Source organism: Ictidomys tridecemlineatus, unplaced genomic scaffold (assembly GCF_052094955.1).
Source record: "Ictidomys tridecemlineatus isolate mIctTri1 unplaced genomic scaffold, mIctTri1.hap1 Scaffold_92, whole genome shotgun sequence".
Taxonomy (NCBI): Eukaryota; Metazoa; Chordata; class Mammalia; order Rodentia; family Sciuridae; genus Ictidomys; species Ictidomys tridecemlineatus.
In genome coordinates, this window is record NW_027526147.1 from 86,695 (window position 1) to 94,754 (window position 8,060).

Genomic DNA, 8,060 nt, shown 5'->3' on the forward strand with positions numbered 1-8,060 from the left:
AAAGTCCATAGTAAAAACAAAACTCTTCTCTAGAGCTCACTTGCTATTCCCTGTTCTAAGCACATCACGTACAAGGCCTCCATCTTTACAACAACTCCAGGAGGTAGAAAGATTGCTGTCCTCATCTTACAGAGAAGGACGCACAGACAGTTAAGTGGCTGTCCAGGGTCCCAGCCAGTGATGGCAAGAGGATCATGGCCAGAATCCCTCCCTGGACAAGTCTCCCAGTGCCCCTGGCCCTTGGTTTGCATCTCTAAAATGAAAACTTCCAACAATAAAGTCCCATAGAGGGACAAGGTTCTACCCAGAGGCACTGAGTAGCTCTGGACTAAAACAAGATTCTGAGATTGGAGCCATCTCATGGGGTTCCGCAGTCTGGGCTGCTTTACCTGGGCCTCTGCAGATCCTCCTCTTCTGCAGGAGCGGCTGAGGTCCCAGAGGGCCAGGTGGTGCAGGCAAGCCCTGCACGCTGGCCTTCTGCTGTTGGGCCTGGAGGCTGGGGGACTTGCGGGGCAGCGGGGGAGGGGTTTCGCTGCAGTTGTTAGCGCCTGGCAAGGGAGGCGCTGGCACCGAAGCCCTGGACGAACAGGAAGCATACAGGGGAAGTGGGGGCGGCGGAGGTGGCGGTGGCGGCGGGGAAGGGGGCTCTGGCACCTCTTGCGCGGGGCTGGCAGGCTCCTCATTGAGTCCTGGATACCCACAGGGTGGGAGGAGAGGGAGAGGGGGCGGGATGGGCGAGAGGTGCAAGGGGGCCAGCTGAGGCCTCACTGCCTTGTCACTGAGTAGGGATGCCAGGGGCAGAGGGGGAGGAAGCGGTGGAAGTGGAGGTGGAGGAGGGCAGGGGACAGTGGGTGCAATGGCATGAGAGCTCCCTTTGGTGGGTAGGCCCGGTGGGGACACCAGTGAGGCTTTGGTGGGGGAAGAAGGTGGTAGAGGTGGAGGTAGGGGGTGAGGAGGTGGAGGTGGGGCGGGCACATTGGGGTGAGGAGGGACTATCCTGGCAGCGCCTTGGGCCTCAGAGGCATTGCCTAGCCTGGGAGATGCAGGGGGGTTAAACGGGCCACTAATGGTTTTGGTGGGAAGCCGGGGAAAAGGTGCTCTTGAACCAGAGGCCTGTCCTGTCTTGCCACCTAGAAATGAAACAAATTCTGGGTTAGCTCAACAACAGAGAAAGGAAGAAGCTAAAGCGCGCAGTGTGGCACTTGGGACCAGCTGGATGAGCGCCAAGGTCCTTCTGAGCATCAAGGAGCTGTCCTTCCAGACAAGCCCAGATCAGACCCTAATCTTACTATTCTGTTCTCACCTGCCAATAGCCTTCTCACGTCCAGCCCAGGACGCAGGACTGCTCTGACCTGTGCCCTTCCTCATCTCAAGACCCCTCACATTCATCCACTTTTACCTGCTAGGTGCAGTTGCCCTTATGCTCTACTTTGGATCCTTAGGTATACCAAGCCCAAACACCTGGCTAGGGAGGTTTTCCTCACTGCTAGCATTTTATGAACAAGGACATCCTTTGTTTCTATATTGCAAACATAAAATTCATGGTTCCCTAAATACATAAGGGAAATCAGCAGGGAAACACTTGTCCTCCACATTCCAGGTCCAATGACCTTGAACCCCCTAGTTACATGGCCTCTAGAAGTTCAAAGCCCTCTTTCCCAAAAACTTACTCTAATTTTCAAAGGGCTAGCTTTTTCCTGATCTCTGAATTTCTCATCCTATATGTATCTCCTTCACCACATAATTTTTTAAAAACAAAATATTTAGTTTTTAGTTGTAGTTGGACACAGTACTTTTATTTTATTTATTTATTTTCATGTGGTGCCTAGGATCAAACCCAGGGCCTCATACATGCTAGGCACATGCTCTACCACTGAGCCACAACCCCAGCCCAACCACATCACTGAAATCCAATAACTCTTAAACTCAGGGGTAACAACAAATTGCTCGTTTGTGCTTGCTGGACTTTATGGAGGACTGGGGTGGATATGGGGTCCTTGGAGGGAGCTCTGACTCTTGATACAACCTTGCACCACAGTGCTGATTCTCTTCTTCTCCCTCCGTTGCCTCTTGATAAGGAGAAAAAAATTCCTCTTCCTGCTTAATGCACTGAAGTTCTGCAATCATTGTTTAAATACAATTTTAAGAGAGGTCACTGTCAGAGGGACTGTCACTGTCCTTTCAGGAGGCATATTCAAATATTTATTCCAAATATAGTCCTCCCTTAAAGGAGGGAACACACTTTCCCCTATTTCACTACCCCTATATGATATATGGCAATATGTGGAAAACACTTGGAAAAATGCTTGCTTCTCACATATACAACTTCCTGGGTGCTGCAGCATAGGAGCAGCTTTTATTTCAGATTATAAACCCCAGTGTCTATTGAGGGGTTATGGAGTTTTTCATCCCATATGAATCTCCAGTGTTTCCCCAAACTGGTACAAATCATTCCTGAAGGACTTGATGTCAAAAGCCAGGCCAAAGGCATAGAAGAAGTGCCTCTGGGGGAAGAAGATAAGTGGGCAGGAGTATGGTGTTTGGGTTTTTGCACTGGTGGCCCTCGGGCTATGATGTGACAGTCACCTGGGCAAGACTACTACAGCTTGGTTGTATCCCTCTGTTGAAGATTTTCTTTGAGGAGATTCTGGAAGACATAAGACATATCTTTGTCATGAGGAATTAACTTAATTTCAGGGTCCAGAACAGCTGGCTGCCTATGCCCAGGAGTAGAAAGCCCTACGTGATCTTTCCAGGGACAAGATCTATATTTTATATGATGTCTAGGGCAGGGATCAGCACAGAGAATCCAGCCTAAAAGTTCTGAAACCTGTTCCCATAGTACACAGAGATGATGACAGAAAACCCAGGCAGCTCCCTAAATAAGACAGCGTCTACCTAGATGCCCAGTTGCCAAGTGAAATTTAAAAGAATCATAAACTTAAAAAGCAGAACAGGGCCTACTCTTGAATAACCAATCCAAACTTTTTAAATGATTGAAAATATCATGAATCCAAGATTCAAAAACCCTGAAAGTGAGTCTGTTGAGAGTACAAAATCCTCTGCTTCCTGCTCATGTGGTGGAAGATCAGGTACCAGGAATATTTGGAGCCTGACATTCCCTGGGTCAGTGATATACGTGGAGTTTATTCATCTTGTTGGCTAAAGAGCACAATAGTAGGAAAACACTTTTTTTTCTTATGAGATATATATATATATATATGCCCAATTTGAATGCAAAAGTTTTAAAACATCCATTGCCCACTAAAGCATACATAACTGCAATGGACTGATTGTAATAATGGCCTCAATTACTCTCTCATGCCTAATTCTGTAATCTTTGAATATGATTGACTATTAACCTAATCTTTTAATATGATTGAATATGATATCAAGAGATGAAGTCTATTTCCATATCTTTGTCACTTGCTTTGGATGTGATAGGAATTAACACTTCCTAGCCTTCCAAGTTACTTCTCAGTAGCTTCCAAGACTAAGCCTCAAGGGACTTTATACACATCTTCCTTTTATTTTGGAGCCTTGCCACCACCATGATAACAAGCCCTTGAGCAGCCTGCTGGAAACTGAGAGACCACATGGACTTGAGGTGAGTCAAGCCAGTGGTTACAGCTGAGGCCTCAGAGACAGGAAAAACAGGAGAAATCTAAGATAAAGGAAAGCCACCTACCTAACCTGCAGGTTTGCAGATGCTGAGGGAGTAGAGCTGAGATCATTCCACATTGCTAACCCACAGAATTATAAGCTAAATAATAAATGGTCATTTAAAACTCTTAAGTTTCTATGTTCTGTTACATAGCAATGCCTAATTGATACAATGAGTGAAAACCATTACAACTCATGCATCTCTAGTGAGTCCATAGTGAAGTCATTATGATGACCTATTATGATTTGCACCTTCTGTCTGGGCAATGCTAAATAATACAAATTGCTCTTCAATTATTAATTGAATAATTTAGTTAGGAGGATGATTTGAAAGATTCCTCATGAACAATTCTGTGATTTAGAAAGTTCCAGTGTTTAACTTCCCAAATACATGATCTCTAATATGACTGTTTATAAAACACATGTCCCTGGGCACATGTGGAACCAACTAGTCACATGTGGATTTCCCAGTTGGTTCCAGGAGTTAAGGAGATTTAGACTATGATGTAGCTAGTCCAAATTTTTCCTTACCTGCTACAACCTCTGCCCTGCTGGTCGCAACACAGGAAAGCCACCAGCGAAGAGATCTCCCAGGATTGGGGGTGTGTTTCCTCCTTGGGAGTTGGCAGAGCCTCCTCCTTCTTTGTTGCTTGCTTTTGAACCTTCAAAGAGAAGAGCAAGTGGTGAAGATGTGTGAGCAGAGCTGAGCAGTTCCTTCTTACTCTGGGGTTTCACACCGTCTCAGCAGTGTTCCATTGTCCTCTTTCCAGTGTCGCCCTTGCACTCAGCATCTTTCCCAGGTGCCCTCTGCCTTGATACTCCACAGACTCATGTGCCTATATATGTCTGCTCCCCTCTCCAGCCCTGTCAAAGAGCTAACCATTTGTGACCAACCACTCTGAAAGGCTACCAAACAAAGGAACCTGAATTCTACCCATTTGCTGAATGCTGATGGGGAATCAGCAGTACACTGCAAATTAGAAAACCTGAACATGGCAGGTGTAGAGTTGGTCGTATTCGCAGATTGGCATTGGGAAGACTAAACAAAGAAAACCTATGGATTTGATTCAGCCCACCATCTTAACTTGCTATCCACAGGGGATTGACCAGAACTACAAGCAAGAAGTGACAGTCTGCAATGATTTCTGCTTAAGAATTTTCCTTCCCCACTCCTTTCTGTAAAACAGGAAGCCTGAAAGCTTGGACATCACTAACTCTAGCCCTTGAGATGTGTGTGATTACCAATTGCAGAACCTGAAAAGATATTCAGCGGAGGCAAAAATCACTGACAGAATGTATTTATAGCCTGAAGCTTTTATGCAGGGAGAAGTTAGGACACAGTGCCCACTGGTGGCTGAAAGTAGACAGATTATTCTGAGTATTAATATACATTAATTACTGGAGTCATTATGAAGTGAGTATTCCAAAAAAAATGGATTAATTTGTTAATTAAGCATAGCCAAGTAGACAGTGGGTCTAAATGGAAACTAATTTATATTATAATCAATTTTGAAAACTCTTTTATAAAAACATGTCTTTGGCTTGGCGTTGTGCCCCATGCCTGTAATCCCAGCTTCTCAGGAGGCTGAGGAAGGAGGATCGTGTGTTCTAAGCCTGCCTCAGCAAAAGTGAGGTACTACACAACTCATTGAGTCCCTGTCTCTAAATAATTAAATACAGAATAGGGCTGGAGATGTGGCTCAGTGGTTGAGTGCCCCTGAGTTCAATCCCCAGTACTGCCCCCCTCAAAAAAAGTGTCTTTGTGTGTTATCATATGAGATACAATTATGTTTTTAGGACTAGCTTTAGGACCACCATGCACATCATTGTAAAATATATAAAGATCCAATACCTTACGTTATTAAATAATTCAATCTTCCATAACCTGAACACTACCCCACCATAGAAAAAAGAGCAGGTATTATTATCTCCTTCATTTTGCAGATGAGCTAACTGAGCCTTAAAGAAGTTACCTGGGGCTTGGGGTGTATAGGGGTGTAGTCCAGTGGCAGAGCCTGTGTTTCATTTCTAGCACCAAAACAAACAACAACAACAACAACAACAAGAGGCCCCTTGATTTGCCTGGTGGCAGAAGCAGAATTCAGCGTGAGTTATCTGACCTTCACACAGGCTCCTATTATGTTCTGGAAGACAGGAGGCTGCAGTCATATGATCCTGTGAGATAAAATTTTGAATACATCTTTTTCCTTGTGAAAAACAAAAACTCCTTTTTTTTTTTTAAATTTGAGAGCTTTATTGTCTTAGTTAAGTTTGAGGACTATGTTGGCACAGGGTAAGGGATCTTTATTTATCCCATGATGGACACACAAAATATGGTACATCCATAAGATGAAACTGTGTGAGAGGGCTGAAGTACTGATACATACTGTATTATGGATGGAGCTTGAAAATGCTGGCCTGAGAGAAGCCAGTCACCAAAAGGCCACAGAGGACATGATTCCATTCCTATGAAATAACCGGAATAAGCACATCCATAGAGAAAGAAAGTAGGTTAGTGGCTGCAAGGGGCTGGGCTGGGAGGAATGGAGTGACTGTTAATGAGTGTGGGATTTTCTTTTTGGGGTAATAAAAATGTTCTGGAACTAGATAGAGGGAATGGTTCCAACAACATTGTGGATATAGTAAATGCCGCTAAAGGTTTTAAAATGGTAAAATTGGTAAATTGTGTTATATGTGTTTTATACAATGAATAAAAATGTCAACCTACCATGGAGTTGTTTTTGTTTTGTTTTTTTAACTTTTAGCCTTTGAAAAATGATGGAAGATGCACTCTAAACCATCTCTGACTCTCTTGCCCAGATATCTGCCTGTCCACTAAGCAGGTCTGAGATGGCCTGGTGTGTCTTGCATCACAAATGCAATCCAGCCAGGGGACTGTGGCTGTGCCCTGCCGTTGCCCCTGCCCTGAGCTTGCGGTAGGCCTGATTGAACTGCTTGCTTACAATCAATTTGTGGGGCACTGCGGTCACTGATCTGTGTGACTTTTCGCAGGTGAGTTCCTTGCTGGATATCAGCCAATAGAACACTCCAACCTTTTGGATCTGGCTTCCTCAAGCCTGAAGTGTCAGTGCTGATCTGTAAAAGAAAAAGAGGTTTGACTATAATTGCATTTAACATTCACAGAGAAGCAGAACAGACTGACTCTGGGAGCTCTCCTACTTCCATAACTCCTCCCCAAAGCTGACCTCGTCCAGGCAGTTACCTGCAGCTATCACTGGAGACTTCCTCAGTCCTGACCACACCTCTCTTTCTGAAGCCTAGAATGGACTCGTTCTTTTAGAGGCATCAAGCCAAGTGCCCATCTTGTACATAAAGTCCTGGAGGCCTCAAGGAGCCCTCAATCATAGCCCCTTTCCCCCCCTTCCTGGTAAGCTGCACCCACACACTTGGGCTTCCATCTGTGCATCCCTACTTTCTGCTTCCAGGTTCTGAATGATCACTCTGCCTGGTGTCCCTATGTTACCCCTGGACCAAATCCTAGACTGCCCCTACCTTGTGGATGGGAGATACTCCTTCTCCATTTGACTCTAGACTACTCTGAGCAGTAGTGAGGTGTTGCTCAGTCCTTTGGTGGTCACATCCTTCCAAGGTTAGGGCCCAGGTGGCCCATCATGGGCCTGTTATGTCTCTTAACTGAAGACAATTTGGACTCTGGGAGCCGGTTTTGAGGGAAGTGATAGCAATCTTCATGTGATTTTTGGAGCAGAGAGAAGAACCATGGGGTTCCACAGAAATTGGGGCCCAGAAGGTTCAGAGAAAGGTGGGGCAGGGCTATAGTGACTGAGTGACTGCTAGCTCTGTGCCTGGATGTGTCACATCAATATTCATGAATCCTTGTGAGTTTCAAGAGACCTTGTCCTCCGCTTCACAGAGGAAGAAACTGAGTCTATGAAATCATCTCTTGGAGGTCATGGGATTGGGATTCAACTCTAAATGGGTTGAATCCTGAAGGCCACATACTTTTTACTTTGCAGCACTAGTGATCAAGGTCACATGCCATCTTGAGTTCATGTGTCCTAGAGACTGCTGAAATGCTTCATAAGTATCTTAGCAAGAACAACTTTGTCCTAATTCTGCAAGTAGTCCTGAGATCCAACTGCTTTCCTTCCAGATAAAAGGTGTGGGAGGTTGGCAAAAGGGGAGGGAGAGGCTGTACTGGGAGACACAGCCTTGGAGATTCGCTGCACTTAGGATGTTAATGCCATGCGACTTTAGAGACCATTAAACACTTTTCAAGGCAAGAAATACTTCCTAGTCCCTACTAAAGAAAAGACTATGTTTCTTTGGGTTTCAGTTTAAATATTATCATTTTGGAGTCTTTTCTGCTCCCAAATTTAAATAAGATCATGAACTCTTCTGTCTTAGAGTGTTATATT

The 8,060-nt window shown here is 44.9% G+C and overlaps 1 pseudogene; it reads right to left on the reverse strand.

Moving 5' to 3' along the window:
• Positions 1-217: 217 nt before the first annotated feature.
• LOC144374873 (WAS/WASL-interacting protein family member 3 pseudogene) lies at positions 218-1,368 on the reverse strand (annotated as a pseudogene).
• Positions 1,369-8,060: the final 6,692 nt, after the last annotated feature.